We start from the raw sequence: 20,005 nt of genomic DNA on the forward strand, positions 1-20,005 counted from the left end.
GCATATCTTCATTGGACACCGGGGTGACCACCACGGGAATCGGATTCCCCTCCACGGGTACTGGGGTTGGCGCTTCGAGCGGGGTACGGGGAACCGGGACGTCTCCCCCAGCTGGTCCCCTCCTTGGCCTCTTGGCTCTCCCTCCTGGGGCTGCTCCAGCCGAAGGACGTTCCGGCCCCCCTTCCCCCTCTCTCTCCGCCACCCGCTTCTTCAGCTCGGTCATCTCCTTCATGAGGACCCGAAGCATCTGTTCAGTCGTCATTCTCTTTCCGCCTTTCTTGGGCATTTCTCCGACAGAGTATCTGTAAGACAAAAGAAAGATTAAAACGCTCAAAATTGGCTCTTCGTTCCGTCTCGAGCTCACGTGCAGCGAGGAGGTGCAGCTTCAGAGCACAGGAACAAGAGGATGCCTTCTGGTCTTGCGTCCCCTTTTATCCGTCTTCAGGGCGGGTGTAAACCCGCCCCTGCCTGCCCCGAGGGCGTGGCCAGCCGCGTCGGTGTCTAGGCCAGCCCACTCTAGGGCGGGAAAAAGCGCGCCCCGGCTACGCCGCTTCGGGCATACCAGCCGAGACACGCTTCCCGCCCAAGATGGCTTCCCGGGGGGATCGAGGTACTCTGCCATACGTGCGGGGGGACCGAGTGGTCGCCCCTTTCCAGGATGCATGATCTTGAGAATAAAATGCTAGATCTTGAATGGTACGTTGAGTTGGGTAAAACTAATGACCCAGATAAATTACTTGTAGGATAGCTACTATTAATATTTGTGGGCTGAATGACTCGGGGAAAAGACTAAAAGTGGCGGCATTGCTTAGGACACTTAAGTTGGATTTAGTCTGCCTCCAAGAAACACATGTCGAAGCCTCCAAGTGTTATATAATGAATCATCTAGGGTGTTCAGTATTGGCAAATACTTTACAAGAGACAAAACACAGAGGAGTAGCGGTACTTGGAAGACCCACTGATGTAGAAGTAATTAGGAAATCAGAGGATAAGTGGGGAAGGTGGGTAATAATAGAGATAAAATTTAAGGGTGAAAAATGCACCATTGTTTCCGTGTATGGTTCGACAGAGGACGACCCAGACCTTTTTCAATTTTTAGATACAGAGTTGGCACTATGGCCTGAGCCAATTGTATGTTGTGGAGACCTTAATATTCATGATCCTACTAACTCATTTGGTCAAATGGGAGGTATATACATAGGGAGCAAAAAAGAGAACCCACAAGGCACTATCAGATTTGGTAGCAAACAATTTTTTAGTTGATCCTTGGAGAAAAATGAATCCAGGCATCGATGGCAGTACATATTATTCAGCCCCACACAAAGTACTTGTTAGGTTAGACTACTTCTTGATTTCATCCTCCTTGATGTCAGAGGCACAGATAGATAAACAGCCTCGAATTGTTTCAGACCACAGTCCTCTGATCTTAATGATTAAACTGGGCCAGGCACAAATGAAAGGTAGGCAGTGGACATTTGATAGGGCATTGTTGAAAGATGAAGGCTATAGGAGCTACATGACAGGATGGATCAGATCCTATTGGGAAATTAATAAGGATACAGCCCCAGTGGGAGTAGTGTGGGATGCTTTCAAGGCAGGAGTTCGGGGAGAAGCTATGAGCTATGTGTTTTCAGCACAGAAAAAGGCAAGACTTAAAACTAGCGAAGCTGTACAAAAATTGATAAGGGTGGAGGAGGAACTGGTGCAGGCTTTAAGAAACAGGGCACCAATGGAAGAACATTTATTAAAAATGGTGGCACTTAGGGTGGAGGTGACGGAAAGTATGTCTAAAAAAGCAGCAGAGAATTATCTGACTAAAAGAGAAGCTGCCTATGAGTTAAGTGAGGAAGTAGGACATCTATTAGCAGTACGTACCAGGCAGAGACTAGCGGCATCAGACATTGCTGAGATTGTGAACGAACATGGAATTTTGGTTTCTGAAGTCGATACAGTAAGAGATGTATTTCGGCAGTTCTATAAAAAATTATATACCAGGGAGTGTATTGGAATGGTTGGCGAGATGGAAAGTTACTTAAGGGACGGCGTCTCCCCAGGGGTGATGGAAGAAGAGAAAGATAGACTGGACTCCCCTTTTACCCTAGAGGAATTTATCATGGCATTGAGCACGCTTCCGGCAGGTAAAGCTGCCGGACCGGATCAGATACCAGTAGAGTTCTACAAGGTATTTTATCAAACAGTGGGAATGGAAATGTTTAATGTCATGGTGGAGGCACAGAAAGGGGATAAAGTACCTGTATCATGGGGGGAAGCAGATATCATTGTTATTTTAAAAAAAGGGAAAAACTCGACACTCCCAGGCTCATATAGACCTATAACTTTGATGAATGAGGACACAAAGGTTTACTCTAAGATTGTAGCAACAAGACTGGCGGGAGTAATAGAGGGATTGGTAAGCTGTACGCAGCATGGCTTTATTCCTGGAAAGGGCACAACACAACATATCAGACAAGTGATTACAACATTTGACGCAGCGAATGTACTGGGGGACTCTATCGCGGCACTATTTTTAGATGCTGAAAAGGCGTTCGATAGAGTCTCCTGGGAATACTTATGGCAAACATTAAAATGGAATGGATTTGGAAATAATTTTATAATCGCAATGCAGACACTTTATAAAAACCCAACAGCAAGGATTAGAGTAAACAGAGGCAAATCCTCAGCAGTCAGGATTGGGAGAGGGACTAGACAGGGCTTCCCATCGTCGCCATTATTATTCGCCCTTTACCTGGACCCTTTGATAAGGAAAATTGAAAGTAATGTAAGGATTCCCCCAGTAAGGCTGAATGGATGTGAAATAAAGACGCTCGCCTACACGGACGATATTGCAATTCTGACTCCTAATCCTAGTATGGCCATAGTGGAAATTGAGGCCGAAGCACAAAGATTTGGGCAAATATCTGGATATAGTTTGAACAGTTCCAAAACTCAAATACTATGTAATCATCATATGGTGTTTAATGATCAAAGAGTTGTGGACTCTGCTGTATATTTGGGGGTAGCAATTACAGCTGACCTTGACGTGTTGGTACAGAATAATCTTGCGCCGCTTATGATAAAAGTTAAGTCTGATTTAGACCGAATGAACAATTTACACTTATCATTAGTAGGCTGTACCAATGTCATAAAAATGATAATATTGCCGAAATGTTTGTACTTTTTTAGGACAATACCATTATTTTTTGAGTTAAAATGGTTTAATGATTTGGAAAAAATTCTGAACAGATTTATTTGGGCCCATGGCAAGACCCGCAGGGCATATCGGTTTATGTCTCTGCCCAGAGAAAAGGGGGGGTGGGGGGTGCCTGATTTTAGATTGTACTATTGGGCATCTGCACTCCAATATATGCGGGGACTGATAGGGGGGGGGTGGCGTAGATGTTAGAACAACGAATGATTCATCCAGGATATACTCCATTGTGTTGGGACCGGAGGTAGAGAATGCTTTCCTCAAATGTATTGATTTCGCTTATTTTTAAAGAACTAGATTCAAGACGGTCCAAGCTGCAATCAAGATTTGGAATGCAGTGATGAAAAAAATTGGTCTGGGCCGATATAACTGGTATACGAGGCTGTATAAAAATATCTCCCTCCCAATGCAGATCTTTGGTGATAGTATATTGGCGGGTTGGGTGGAGAAGGGGATAATACAGCTTGGGGATGTGAGGAATATGGAGGGGATGTTCCAATTCACAGATCTAATGGCTAAATTTGGGTTAGACAGGAGGGACCTTTTCAAATTTTTCCAGCTAAGAAGCTTTCTGGGGAATAAGCAGGGTGGAAGCATAGGGTTTGCCAAAGTAAATATTTTAGAGAAAATAAGACTGGGGGGTGATTGCTCAATACGGAAACCAGATGACATAGATAAGCATAGTGAAAAGTGGGCAGATAGGTTAGAAGGGGAGTTCTGCTGGTTTAAGTAGTCACTGGACTTAGGGCGAACTCTCCTGTGTTCAGCACCACTTCAATCACAGCAGTATAAAACTCTATACTCGCTTTACTTTACCCCTGCAAGAATAGCAAAATGGGGGGGTACCACAGGCATTACATGCCCAAGATGTAGTTCTAGTGACGCAGATTTAATACATCTATTTGCTGTATGCCCGCAGATACAGACAGTAATAAAGGATATAGAGAAGTTTTTAGACGCTACTCTAAATATCCACATTACTTTAAAACCCCCAGAAATACTGCTTGGGATAGTTACAGATGCTAATATTATCCAGAGGGAGTTCATCTTTGTCGCAATGGCAGTTTTTAGGCTTTGTATAGCCAGGGCTTGGTTAGATAAAAACCCCCCAGAAATGCAAGTTTGGCTGTCTAACCTTTTATCAACCTATAATTTGGAAAAAAATATATATGCCCGGAAAGGTAGGAAAGGGAGAAGATTGGGTTTAAGGATATGGGGTCCCATCATAAGATGGAAAGAAGGATTAGATCTGTGAGATTTGACCAGGACAAGTAATGGTATTTCAAATGACCTCAGTAGATGCTGATAAGTTGTTTTAATGAACTCTTAACTGTTTTCTTTATGTATGATGTAATACGATAAATGAATATAATGTATGGTTGTAGAATATATAAATGAATTGTGTGAATTGTGCAATGGTATAAATAAAAAAAAAATTAAAAAAAAAATTAAAAGATGGGTGGGAAATGGGCAGGGCTTCAAGTCCAACATAAAAGTAAAAAAAAAAAAAAAAAAAAAGAAAGTGTGAGAGAGAAAAAGTAAAAGATGGAGCAGGAGAGGTAGTGTTAATACTGGAGAAAATCTTCGTAGTTCAACTTTTTGCCAACATTGTGTGTCCTAGCACGTGCCGGTTCATAGTGCACCCTCAGGTTTAGTGATCTGAAAGATAGTATAGAGTTAGTAATAGCAGAGTACATACAACTGCACAAGTATATTTCTGCGTTATGCCTTTGGACACTCAGGATCAACTTCCACTGCAAGGTGGTGTCTGTGCTTTCTTTTACTCCCAGAGTACTATGCCCCATGCACTCCCACTGCATAGCAGTGAGTTGTTATTACTGCGTACCCAGCCTGATGTACCCCATTGACTCCCAGAGTCCAGAGGTGAGTGCCTTTTCTTGCCCACCCAGACTGTTCCAACCTATCCATTCTCACTGCCAGAGGTAATTGTACATTCCTACGCAGTCAAGCTGCTGCACACTATCCACTCTCTCCACCTACAGGTAACTTCTCTTTGCTTCGGACACAAGCTTCTTTGCTCACTTTGTGCCATTGGCGTGATTCAAAGAGGGTTTACCACATGTCGAAGTAGCCTTCTTATGCGTTGTTACGATGGCCACGCATCATCGCAGAATCCTCAAACTTTGAGCTTTGGAGGTGTTGGGGGGAAGCCAATTTGTGAAACACAACCTGTTAGATAAAAAGGAAGATAAGATTGTGCGTCATTTGTTTATCAAAGGAGAGAGGAAGTGAGAGAGTGACTGACAAGAATATTCGCAGCTCAACTTTCTGTCACTGGTGTGTCTTCCACCACTTGCCGGGACAAAGTGCACCCTAAAGCTCTATATCTAAAAGATAGTAAAAGAAAGATGTTATGATTGGTAATTGTCACTATCTTAATGTGGAGTAGAATAACATTGCTCTTTCACACACATTCCCTCCTGCATTAAAAATACAACTATTTGTACAGTTCCAACTTGTTTAATGGGCTTCGATTTATGAAGAATTAGTAGAGTAGTAATGTTTTCCATCAGGTTGTGAAAACAAGTGGTGTGCAGTGATACACGTGGTTGCAATCATCACGAGCAACGGACTTTTGACCAACTATAAAAACTTTCCTGCTATAGGAGAAAAAATACAAATGCAATAAGATACGGTATATAGGACTGCGTACGCCTAAATCCTTGCGTCACTTTTTTGTATCCAGTCTGCTGCACTACATCTACTCCCTCCAGTGCACACCCAGGCCTCACTTCTCACCTTTTCACGGATAGGGTATGTTCTACATCATGAAGTCCCGCTCTGCCACCAAGAATTCTCACATGTGGTGCTGAGTTTTGATATCACTATGGCAAAGGACATACTCGTGTAGCTATCTTCATCGCAGGTTCCTCACCTGCTCAGTCCTTACGGTACCACTAACTCAGTGACCAAAGAGGCCACGCAGTGGGCCCCCCTGTTTGGTAGTTAAGGCCTACATGAGGCGTTCGAACAACTAGGAAGCGCCATCACAGCGCTTGCGATGGGAGCAACTCTAAAATGGCGTAGAGCACGCGCGCCCTGTCTTTTTTATTGGTAGGGTCACGTGTGTAGTGACGCATGTGGTGGATGGGTGTGGTGTGGGTGTACACCAGCCATGATGGAGTGTCTGTGTGCGGTTCTGACAACTAGACCTGGAAGTAAGAAATCACTACAATGGAAATGTGGGCCATGTAGCATTGTTGTGTTTTCCTGGTAGTGTAAGCTTAGTGGGCTGGGCTGACGTATGCCAGTGCTGCGCGAGGCTGTGAACGATGACTCCGAGCTATAGGCGTGGTTCCTTCGTGAGCTATATGAGAAATCAACTGATTTGGGTTTCTGTGTTGTAGTGCTGCCGTCACCCAGGTCTTAAACGCAAATCTGTCATTATGTCTGTAAAGTCCCACAACATGGCCAACATGAAAGGTACGGGGTATCACTGACCCTATATTCATCCATAGTTGCACACATAAAAGATGGTGGACTTGACTCATTTCTGCGAATATGAATGTTTGTTGTACATTCATTGGAGTGTTGTAGCTGTTGTAATACCAGGCTGTGAAAGCTTTAGGTTTCAGTTTTTGGCACATTATGGGCAGTTAATATGTATACGTATGTGGTCACTCGGGTATACTGTCGAACTTGGTGCCGGAAATCAGTGTTCGAGGCGCGTCTTCATCCTGTTATTGTAGAGAAATGATGTACTCTACGCATGCCTGCAAATGTACTGTAAATATTGTGCTCATGTAAATTGCTGATATAGTTTTGGGTCAAGTTCGGGCTATATAAATATGCTAAAAAAACAAAAACGAGAAATAGCACACACTATAAATTTACTATACACTTTCTTTGCAGTATTTTAATGATCCAGTTTGTACATTCGTATTTGTACAATGAGCGAGAGAAAGTTATATAATCAAAGTTTTTGTTACTGGCAGAGGTAAGATGGTTGCATACGCTGTTTACAGCACAATATAATGTGGTAGGGCGCAGGAGCAGCATTTTACAAACATAATAAATACACAGACACAGATAGATAGTTGAAGTGGGTAGGGGCACGTGTACTCGACTCCATTTTATTCCGATGCTGTTGGTAACAAGTAGAATAGTAATCATGATATCATACACAGATATTCAATCATAAATCGTTTATGACTTCTGCTGTACAGAGGTAAAAGCACTATATGTGAAATAATACACAGAAGATTCTATCATAAAGGGTTCATGAGCTGTCGTGCACTAAGGTAGGGTTGGTTTGTGTGGCGCCTGCGATGATGTATGGTTCAGGCAGACTGCACTGGTACGAATGTCTTTTGGATACTGACTTTTGCCTTAATAAGCCACTTGGCGATTATTTATGGTGCACTGAGTTAGTGGTTCGTCTGGTTCTCAGCGGTCTATACTCAAAGCATTGACTTTTGCATACTGGACTGCATGAACTTTGAGGGCAAAAAAAAAGTACCATTGATGGTTATCAATTGATCGGCATACTAGGTCTACTGATTGCTCCCCATAAGAAAGTAAACAATTACATTTCAAGCAGTGCGTCCTTACTTTCTCAAAATGGAGATGTATGTCTGGTGGCGATGTTGAAGATGATTGCCCAGAGGTACTTGGTATTGCCGGGGGTGGAGGTACATTTTGGCACAGTGTTCTACATTCTGTGAGCATAGTTCACAAGATGCAGGGATTGAAGGTGCTTGCGCATACTAGCAGTGCCACAGGAGTATTTTTCCTGTCTGCCTTTAATAAATCAAGGCTAAATTCCATACTGTCTGTAGTGTAGATCCAAAGCTGAATTCAATTTGTAAACCCTGCTGTCCGCAGTGTAGATCTTAAGCTGGACTTCATTATCTGTAATCACAATTGAAATAAAAGATGAAACATGTATGGATACATTGTCAAATGTGTATGTTTCAGGCACATTATAGTTCAAGTTGTGACCTGTCCTGTCCACAGTTTAGACTGCCATTTAGTGTGCCTTTGCATTTGCAGCATGAATTTTGTTTTTCAACTAAACCTAGAACTGATATAAAAGAAGGTTTTGAAGGAAGGTTACTAAAGGGATATTGTGTAGGTTTGAGGGATGTTATACTTTGTTTGGTACTGCACTCTGCAAATAATTAATGAAGAGTCAGTTGAATTCTGCCTGAATACGGCTACGTGGCAGTGAATTATGGTGCACTGAGTTAGTATTACCTTTGGAACTGAGCGTGCACTTAACCTGCGATTATACGTGGTCCGGACAGGCTGCACTGGGGGGTAATGTTTTTTGACTAATTCATTTTTCCTTAATAAAGCCACGTGGCGATTATTTATGGTGTACTGAGTTAGTGGTACGTCTGGTGTTTAGCGTGTGCTTACCCTGCGATGATGCATGGTCTGAACGTGCTGCATTCAAAGCATTGACTGTTGCATACAGGATTGTGTGCACTTTGAGGGGGAAAAAAACCTACCATTGATGGTTATCAATTGTTCTGCAAACTAGGTCTACAGATTGCTCTCCATAACAAATTAAACTATTGCATTTCATGCAGTGCATTCTAACTTTCTCAAAATGGGGACGTATGTCTGGTGGCGATGTTGCAGATTGGGAGCTTTTGGTTTTCTTAACCGATTATAGTTGTGTAAACAATTTGCTTCTGTACTAATCTTGAATTGTGAGCCCTACTGTCCACAGTATAGACCAAAGGCATTGGTCAGGAAGGGCCCACGGCCATGTGGCATTGACTTGAGCTGTATAGAGTTAGTGGTAGGTGTGGCTCTCAGCGTCTATGCAGCCAGCGATGATGCTTGGTGTGGGCCAGCCGCACTGGAAGCAATGTTTTTTGCCTAGTGAATTCTGTCTTAATAAGGCCACGGGGAGATGACTTGTGGTGCCGTGAGTTAGTGGTACCTGAAGAACTCAGCATGTGCGCACCCTGCGATGATTCATGGTTCGAGCGAGTCGCACTGTTACAATGTCTCTTGCCTACTGGAATGCGTCATGTGCAATTGCCATTCCACCTGAATCGTGAGCCCTCACAATGTAGATAGAAGGCATTAGTTATCACAGACATTGAGGAATGTTTTTGTCACATCCTTTAACAAAATTTGAGGGCATAGACTACAATTGTGTCTCCCTTAAATAAATCAAGGCTAAATTCAATGCTTTCCGTAGTGTAGATGCAAAGCTGAATTCAAGTTGTGAACCCTGCTGTCCTCACAGTTGATCAAAGGCAGTAGTTAGCACAGACATTGAGGAATGCTTTTGTCACATCCTTTAACAAAATCTGAGGACATAGAGTACAATTATCTGTGCCTTAAATAAATCAAGGCTGAATTTCATGCTGTCCATAGTGTAGATCCAAAGCCAAATTCAAGTTGTGAACCCTGCTGTCCGCACTGTAGATCGAAAGCAGTAGTCAGCACAGATATGGAGGAATGATTTTTGTCATTTATTTTAATGAAATCTGAACACATACAGTACAATTGTCTCTGCATTAAATGAATCAAGGCTGAATTTTCTACTGTCCGTAGGGTAGATGCAAAGCTGAATTCAAGTTGTGAACCCTGCTGTCTGCAGTGTAGATCGAAGGCAGTAGTTGACACAAACATTGAGGAATTCTTTTTGTCACATACTTTAACAAAATCTGAGGACACAGTACAATTGTCTCTGCCTTAAATAAATTGAGACTGAATTCAATGTTGTCTGTAGTGCTGATGTGAAACTGGTATCAAGTAGTGAACTCTGTTGATCGCAGTGTAAATCGAAGGCAGTACTCAGTACAGAGATTGAGGAATGTTTTTTGTCGCATCCTTTAACAAATTGTCTCTGCCTTACATAAATCAAGGCTAACTTCAATGCTGTCCATAGTGTACACCCAAAGCTGAATTCAAGTTGTGAACCCTGATGTCTGCAGTGTAGATCAAAGGCAGTGGTTGACACAAACATCAAGGAACGCTTTTTGTCACATCCTTTACCAAAATTTGAACACATACAGTACAATTGTCTCTGCCTTAAATAAATCCAGACTGAATTCAATGTTGTCTGTAGTGCTGATGCGCTCCTGGGGCCTCATTTATGAAAAGTGACGCATCGCTGCGTGAAAACAGCGATGCGTCACTTCTCACTGCGCACTCCTTGCGACACCAATGATGCGTCATATTTAATGTATGACGCATCATGTCGCAAGGACTTACAGATACGTCAGTATTTCTGACGCATCTGTAAGCGCAAAAGTGACGCATTGCTGTAGTGTGTCACAAAAGTGACGCAACTCCAGCAATGCGTCCTTTCACATGGGGAAAGCCCCATGTGAAAGGGCTTGCGTCAGTCTTACGCCTGCTGTGAGGCAGGCGCAAGATTTTGACGCAACAGCATCCTAAAAGTGACGCAGTGAAATCTCATAGATTTCACTGCGTCACTATTACGAGGCTTTTTGCGGGGGAACGCCCCCTCTGCATACATTATATCTGACGCAGGTATAATGTGACGCAGGGGTTTAAAAAGTGACGCATCTGCCTAGATGCGTCACTTTTTAAATATGGCGCAACAAGGCGCATGTTTTACCCTGCCGATGCGTCACAAAAAGTGACGCATCCGCAGCGCAAAACTGACGCAAGGCCTCATAAATGAGGCCCCTGGTGTCAAGTGGTAAGCTCTGTTGATCGCAGTGTAAATCGAAGGCAGTACTCAGTACAGACATTGAGGAATGTTTTTGGTCGCATCCTTTAACAAAATTGTCTCTGCCTTACATAAATCAAGGTTAACTTCAATGCTGTCCGTAGTGTACATCCAAAGCTGAATTCAAATTGTGAACCCTGTTGTCTGTAGTGTAGATCGAAGGCAGTAGTCGATACAAACATAAGTCTGCGATGCTGTGGCGCTGAGTTCGCAATCGGCCTGTATCGAGGAGGCACGTGTTCATGGTGGCAGCCACGTGGCAGGTGAGGACCTTCGCTGTGGCAGAGTCTTTTCTCTTTGCAAAAGTGAATCACGCCCAAGGCGTAGGCTAATTATTTATACTCTTACGTTGGAGTTGCGTACATTGGACCAGCCTACTCCGCTTCTGCTTCAAGGGGGGGAGACAACACAGCTACATGACTAAGATATTCCCCAGTGTCTGAGATATTATGGTTGTGTCCTATGTGCAGTACACTACACCTATCAATAGTATATCTATACACGGAAAGGTTTTTGGTTTGTATAGTGAGTTGTGTATAGCATATCACCGGTAGTGTTAGCATTGTGTACATTATTGTTGATGTGTGAGTTCCTTTCCTTATACAGAGTTGATTGCCACATTTCTGAACATTGAGCTAGTGTGCTGTTGAGGGGATATTATTTTGAGAAGGTCAGTTGTCCTGTTTTGCGCTGCTTCTGAGGTAGAAGAGTGGGAGGGGTCAGGAGGGGTGGTTGTCGTGGTGGTGGCGCTAGATGTTGTGATTTTGTTGGCTGTTGGAAGTGCATAATTAGTACCTCTATTACATATTTGTCTTTAGATATGGGTGTGAGTTATATGTAATTCACGCAGTACATAGTCCATGTCCTTACACTAGTTAAATGTTGATATTAATTTGTTAGTAGTAAGTGAAACTATTGCCTGTTTTTTTAGGTAGCATTGCAGATTTGGCTTGTTGTTGAAAATATGGGTAAGTGGTGTTTTTTTGTTTTTTTACAAAGGGAACGCCTAGTTTGTATATATTAATGTTATTTGTTGTTCTGGTTTGAAGCGATTTTCTTGGAGGAAGGAATAAATTGAAGAATGGTAATATTTGCAGTTTTTAATACGTTGAGAACGGGAGGATAATTAAAAAAGGTAGAAAAATAGATATGCTTAATGAACGTTATAACTAGGAATTATCATTTAAAAAACCTTTGAAATTCACTAAAAAAACATTGGTTTCAGGCAGATTGTAGTTAGGAATTATCATTCAAAAAACCTTAGAAATTCACTGAAAAAACCATAGGTTTCAATCAGAATTTAGTTTGAAATTATCATTTGAAAAACCTTACAAATTCATTGAAAAAACCATAGGTTTCAGGGGTGTTATAGTTTGCGGAACATTTCACTCATACAAAACCATTGAAATTCCTCTGTTATAGTTAGTTGTACTAACTGTAACTCTCGCGCCCGCAATCCACTGGTGATGATGTCACATATTACATCATTCACGACATGGCCAGTGACATCACTGATGACATCACTGATGACATCTCAAATGACATCACGGATGACATCACTGATGACATCATCCACATGACAATCAGATACACCTCACCATACACTAGTATAACCTTTCATCATTCACTGTAAAATACAGAGTACCATATTTGTATTCATTGACACAGCAATACAAGAATTGCGATTCTCCTATTAACATGACCTGAGAATCTGGATTTCAGTAAAGACACGGAGGCTAACATTATGCATTAATCTTTTTAATGCAGCTCACAGTCGCTTCCATCACAAAGGTTAAGAATAGAACTAAATGACATAACAGTGTCCATAAAAGGCGTGTGCCAAGACAAATCAGCCTCTTTTAGAATGCTTGAACGAAGAACAGATCTTGAAACATGAAGGAGTATACTTGAAACTTGTAAAATCCATGCGCGTCATCAATTCGAATTGTCTGAAAGAAAATAAGGCAAGTCAAGAAAGTCACAAGGAAACCTTCAGAAGCAAAGAAAAGCAAGGTTAAAGGTATGAAACATTCAAAACATTGTAAACCAAGTTAATCCTCAATATCCCTCAAATATCCCTCAAGGGAGGGACGGAGGGATAATGTTAGCCTCCGTGTCTTTAATGAAATCCAGATTCTCTGGTCATGTTAATAGGAGAATCGCAATTTCATTACAAGACAGGAGGCTACATTATGCATGTTGGTAGCCTTGAATCACAACATCAGAAACATGTTCAATTGGTTTACAATAATGATGAGCGAAGGTAGAAGCATTAGACCAATCAGCAGCTTTAAGGATAGTATCCAACTTACCACCTGACCAGTATGATTTGCTGGCCATTGCACTTCTTAGTGAATGAGCTTGAAATTTTGAAAGGTCAATACCAGCGAAATTCATAGCCAATTTAACCCACCTTGCGATAGAGGAGGATGAGATGGGTTTAAAGGGTTTAACGTAGGAAACAAGGAGTTGATTTGCATCAGGGGGTCGAAGATTAGACATCTTGGAATCGTATTCCTTCATGCAATCAACTACGCAAAGCTTTTTACAAAAATCAAAGCGTGGATAGAAGATAAAGTCAGACATGGTCTTAGTTCTCCTAAAAATTTCAAATTTAACACCGAACATGTCATAACATCTATTGGAGATGTCCAAAGCTTTAACATCTGAAACTCTGCGACAGGAGATTAAACAAAGAAGAGAGGCGAGTTTAATTGAAAGACATTTTCTGTTAAGAAGGGAATTATCAGGCCAGGAGCAAAAAAGGTCAAGTAACAATTTAACATCCCAAACAGATTGATATTTAGGTCTGGGGGGTCTTTTAAGTCTGATACTTTTAAGGACCCTACAAACAATAGGGTTTTTACCTACCGTTTTACCGTTGACAATAGAGTGACCTGCGGAAATGGCAGACCTATAACAGTTAATGGATCTATAAGAGAGGCCACTGTCGAAAAGTTCCGCAAGGAAATTGACTATATTAACGATAGGAGCTTCCACGGGATCCAAGTCCCTTTCCAAGCACCAACTAGACCATTTTTTCCAGATGTTATTATATCTGTAGTGTGTTCCAGGTGCCCAAGATTCTCCGAGGAGTGTAAGAGCAGATGACGAAAGTCCAGACAATTGGTTAGATTGCCTGACACTTTCCAAGCAAGAAGGTTCAGGCTCCCTGAAAGAACCAGGTGGTGATCTTCTCCGTTTGCGTTTAGGAGGAGACCTTGAGAGGCCGGGATTAGGAGAGGAATGTCGTAAGAGAGTTCCAAGGCTGTGGGGAACCATGCTTGAGACGGCCAGAAAGGAGTTATCAGGACCAGGGAGCACTGTTCTTGTCTCACTTTCTGAAGAACCCTCTGAATCATGGCAAAGGGGGGAAAGGCGTAGGGTCTGAGAGGGGCCCAAGGTTGGAGAAAAGCGTTGACAGCAAGAGCACCCGGGTCTGGCATCCAACTGAAATACTGTGGAAGTTGGGAGGACAAGCGACTCGCTAAAAGGTCCACATCGAAGGGGCCCCAAAGGTCGGACAGGGAATTGAAAATGGTTGGATTGAGTTTCCAATCGCTGAAGTCTACTAGGAACCTCGAGTTCCAGTCTGCGGAGAGGTTGGATTTTCCGGGGAGGTATTCGGCCCTCAGGGAAATCTTGTGTTCCAGACAGAACATCCAGAGTTTCTTGGCTAGGTCCGAAAGGTGGGCAGATTTCGTACCGCCAAGACGGTTGATATACAAGACTGCGGAGACGTTGTCCATCTTCAGGAGGACGGATCTGCCTTGGAGAGATTGTCTGAAGCTCATCAGAGCATAGAGCCCGGCTGTCATTTCTAAGAAATTTATGTGGTGGGAAGATTCCGAAGGGGTCCATGTACCACCAGTGTCCTGGTCGAGAAGACGAGCACCCCAACCGTGAAGGCTGGCGTCTGACTCTAGAACGAAGTCTGGAGATGAACCAAATATAGCTCTTCCATTCCAGGCGTCCAAATTGTCCAGCCACCAGGAGAGTTCCAGTTTGGCTTCTTCGTCTAGAGAGACTTGGTCTCCATACCAAAGTCCAGATCTGAGAACTTTGGCTTTTACTCTCTGAAGAGCACGGTAGTTGAGGGGGCCAGGGAAGATAGCTTGTATCGAGGAAGAGAGTAGACCAAGGAGTCTGGCTAGTTCTCTCAGGGATAAGGAGTGATGTTTGAGAACAAATCTGATTTCTTTCCGAATTTTGGCAATCTTCTTCTTGGGGAGTAAGAGAAGACAGGTCGAAGTATCCACGGTGAAGCCGAGGAACTCCAGAGATTTGGAGGGTAAAAGGATTGATTTTTCCCTGTTTATAATGAACCCAAGACTTTCTATGAGGTTCATAGAGGTTTGCAAGTCTTCTAGAATTTGAGAGTGAGATTGGGACATTATTAGTATGTCGTCTAGATAAATGAGGAGACGAATACCCCTGGCTCTTAGGATGGAGACTATCGTTCTCATGATTTTGGTGAAACACCAAGGGGCGGAAGAAAGACCGAAAGGGAGGGCCTGAAATTGAAACAGGCGATTGTCCCAGATGAATTGGAGGAAGGACTGATGTTCTATTGCCATGGGGATGGTAAAATAGGCGTCTTTTAAGTCCAATTTGACTAGCCAATCTCCATGGAGAAGAAGGTCTCTGAGCAGATGGATGCCCTCCATCTTGAAATGACGGTAGACGAGGTACTTGTTTACCTCTCAAAGGTTTATTACTGGGCGCCAACCCTTGTCTTTCTTTTTGACTAGGAAAAGGGTACTCACGAAATTTTTTGGAGACCAAGGGACCTCTATTATTGCGCCCTTCTTTAACATAGAGGAGACCTCTTCTTTGACAATTTCTAGATGCTCCGGAGAAAGAGTCATAGGATTGGGAGTGGTAGATTGGAAAGGAATCTCTGTAAAGTCTATTTTGAAGCCCTGAACTGTTTCTAGAACCCATGGATCTTGGGTCAGGGATTCCCAAACATGAAGGAAAAGTTTTAGTCTGCCGCCGACTTTTGGAGGGGAAGAAGAAAGGGGTGCACTTACTTGAGGTGGTGTTGTTGGGAGCACCACGAGCGGGAAAGCCTCTTCCGCGTGAGCCTCTTCCTCTTTGTGGGAAGTACTGTCTGGAGTTGGAGGGGTAGAAGCCTCTACCTCTACCGGATGAACCTCTTCCTCTTCCATAGGTGAAGGGCCGGAAATTACCACGGCCGGAAGAGCGGCCTCTTCCACCGGCCTAGCCAAAAACATGCTTCATGTTGTTTTGGGCTTTGTCTAAGGCTGTAAAGGTCGCCACGTACTTGCCAAGGGTTTTGATCATATCTTGTCCAAAGAGGAGGCCATTAGGTTTAGTTGTTGGCTCTTTCTCTGCAAGGTCCCCGAGTTTGGGGTTGATTCTGATGAGGACAGATTTTCTCCTTTCAGTATTGAGGGAGGAGTTGGCATTACCCAGTAGTACAATGGCTCTCTGGCTCCAACCTTTAATCAGGTTAATGTCTAGGGGTGTGTTGGAGATATGTGATTCCTCAGCGAGGTCTAGGATTCTGGTAAGGGGACCCAGATGGTCAAGAAGGTAGTCTTGACATGTTTTAAGGGCTCTTTCTAGACCTTTTCTTGGGTCCTTGCCTAGTTTGAATAGGAACTTGATTAAGTCGGGGTCTAGATTGGGAGTCTGGCAGACTTTCCCTTCATTGAATGGACGGGTGCACTCAGATCTCATGGTGTCGCGAGATTCTCTCTGAAGAGAGTTTCTCAGCCATTTAGTGACGAATTTGGCTACGTGGTCGTGGGGGTACCACCTTTTGCTGTTGGGGTGGGAGATGTTTTCTGGGGGGAACATTTCGGTACCGAGAGGATCAAGGATCGCGTCCTTTGACGAGGGGGAGGAGTTCGCCTCTGAGGGAGGGTTAAAATCCCATGCATCGGTATTTTGCTCGTCAAGGTCTAGGACGAATTCGTCCTCAGGATCCAGGAAGAATTCGTCTTCCTCTGAACTAGAGTTGGCGCTTGTTAAGTTCATGCCGCTATGGGCAACATTACCTTTTGGGGCGCTTAGGCCTCCCATGCTTTTTGAGGTGCTTGGACCTCCCATGCCTTTTGAGGTGCTTGGACCTCCCATGCCTTTTGAGGTGCTTGGACCTCCCATCTCGGATGAGGTAGTGCGACCTCCATCAGTATTAATACAGTGTTTAATTTTTTTGGTAGATTTGGAGTGATCAGTTTCCGGGTCTGAAGTGTCATCATCAGGTAAGAGGGACCTTTTATTGGACATAAGTTCACGGAATGTATTTAACATACAGGTCCTCATCTCCTTTTGAAGGAAGGATTTGAAATTATCAGAGTTATGGTTGGGGGAGCTTGCCATGGCGTCATCTGATTCTAGATCGGACATGACAGGTAAGTAGGATTACAGGGTTTGAAATTAGCTCCCTTAATATTTTCTTTTTTTTATGCTTATATATCAAGGGGAGGAAGCTTAAGCTAAATTAAATAGATATATTGTTTTTTTTTTTTGTTTGTTTTTTTAAAGAGCCAGTAGAATGAGCTAGTAACTATTAATGTCGATTAAAAGATAGGGAATTTACCACTCGATGGGTTTAAAAGTTATATTTTTATATTAGGGAAATAGTGCCCATTTGCCAGTCGATGTGATTACGGGTTAAATTTTTATATTATAGGTCGGTTTAGCGTAGCAGGTCGCAGCTGGTCGAGAGAGCAACAGCTGATCTTGGCGTTGGTGGAAACCGACGCGCTCGAGCTGTGAGAGGCTCGGAGGAAAGAGGAATGGCCCTTAGGAGGCGGGGCGCGTAGCGCTGCCGCTGCCCAGGGTCATTCCTCAGCACGGGGGAACTCTTGCGCTCGTCGCTTTGGAGTGCATTGGAGCGGGTGCCTGAGCGCGAGCGGGACAAGGAGGTGACCGTTTTAAAGAAAGGGGGGCCATGAATCAGGAAAAAATTCCGTTTTTTATTGTGAACGGGTCGCGCATTTGCGAGGAAGCTCCACAGGACAACGGGAGAGTGCCTAGAGACAGGGTCGTTTCCTGAAGGAGAGGTGAGGGGAGACAACCATAAATTGGAAGTCTCAAGGGAGGGGTTACGTCGAGGGTAACCGAGGGGTATGAAGTAAACCAAGATGGGTTAAAAAGCGTTTAGACAATCAATAAGGTAGTTAAACATAAACCAGCTTAACATCTATATATATATGTCACCTTAACATTAAGTATCAAGATATTAATATACATACTTATATCTATATCTATAAAATAGCATATCAATAAGTCCAAACAACAGTATGTTAGAAAACAAGTCAAATGAGTGATAGTAAGAGAACTTATCTGTTTGAGAGCCGCATTTAAAAGAGGCTGATTTGTCTTGGCACACGCCTTTTATGGACACTGTTATGTCATTTAGTTCTATTCTTAACCTTTGTGATGTAAGCGACTGTGAGCTGCATTAAAAAGATTAATGCATAATGTAGCCTCCTGTCTTGTAATGAAATCTCAAAACCCACTCAGTGATTCCTAGATCTATACACACATCTAATCAATTACCTATAGATTCACTCATACATGTTGTCAATGATCAATAGCATACTATCAACTATACTTATACACCTATGTTGACATTACACACCAGCACACATCCTATTCAGTTATGCAGTCATCCTACTCACTTTTGCAAATAATGTATCATATTTACATTTACTCAGCTCACACATACAATTAGCACTTTATTTATTCATATAGATAGTAACTCATACTTAGTGTGTTATGAAATCACTATTACAAGTATACAGTTATCTATACAATCACTCATGCAATCAATGAGTTTCATGTATACTTATTTATATACAACAAATGTCACATACACTGCCTTTTATTTTTTCTACTTTGTTGGACATGTACCATTGAGAAATATTTTTGCTCATCGCCACACCCATAAAGATATTCACTCACCCAAACAACTATTATAACACATAGTCTTAACATTATATACGTACTGAATAAACTATTCACATATCTTTGGGCAGTCACAGATCCCCCACCGAACCACACACACATTCACTCTCCCATACAAATAATCAGTTAACTAATGTATGTATGTATGTATGTATAGGCATTTATATAGCGCACTACTTACCCGGAGGGTCCCAAGGCTCTTCGACCGCTGCGAAACCCTTCCTGGCTTCCCTGAGAGATGGTCCCTTAATGGGTATCTCCAGGGTGAGACCAGGCATCCCCGGCGGTCTGGTGGGGCCGTTAGTGAAGATGAGGCAAGCTAATGCCCAGAGTTGCCGAGTGTGATCGCTGATCAGAGTAGGCACCGAGGCGAGAGAATTATCGAGTCCGTTGACCCTGGTCCAGAAACCTGCCGCGCCAGGAATCGAACCCTGGTCCCGGGCCGTCCTCTGCTCTCAGGTCTGCCGCCTCTAACCAGTGAGCCACACTACTTCACAATAACTAATCAATAACTAATATAGACTTTCATGTAGCTAGTAACCAACTGGTGCAGCAGTTTACACAACAACTGACAAAGTAATACAGATATTCACACAGTTTAGTTACTATCCAATATATTTAGTGAGACACTATAAATTAGTCAAGTAAACAGTCAATCACACTGCTACTAAATCCTCTATCCAGATATTTATAAACCACTGATTCTTCAATGCAGATTGGTGTATATATAATACATATTAAAATAACAAACCAAACCACATTCACTGGATGATGTCATCAGTGATGTCATCAGTGATGTCATTTGAGATGCCATCAATGATGTCACTGACCATGTCATGAATGATGTAATATGTAACATCATCACCAATGGATTGCGGGGCAAGAGTTATAGTTAGTACAACTAACTATAACGGAGAAATTTCAATGGTTTTGTATGAGTGAAATGTCCAGCTAACTATAACACCCCTGAAACCTATATATATTTGTACAATTTTACCACACATATGTCTTTGTCACACAAGCCTTTACAATTAAATGTAAGTATTTGACAGTAAAATATAAACTCTGTATGTATATATATGTAAATATCACACACCAAAGAGACAGAATGTCTGTACTCTACGATTGGTCACAGTGTATATTAGTTACCAGTTTACCCCTGGTACTTA

The sequence above is a fragment of the Lissotriton vulgaris genome, chromosome 4_1 (genome assembly GCF_964263255.1).
Source record: "Lissotriton vulgaris chromosome 4_1, aLisVul1.2, whole genome shotgun sequence".
NCBI classification, from domain to species: domain Eukaryota; kingdom Metazoa; phylum Chordata; class Amphibia; order Caudata; family Salamandridae; genus Lissotriton; species Lissotriton vulgaris.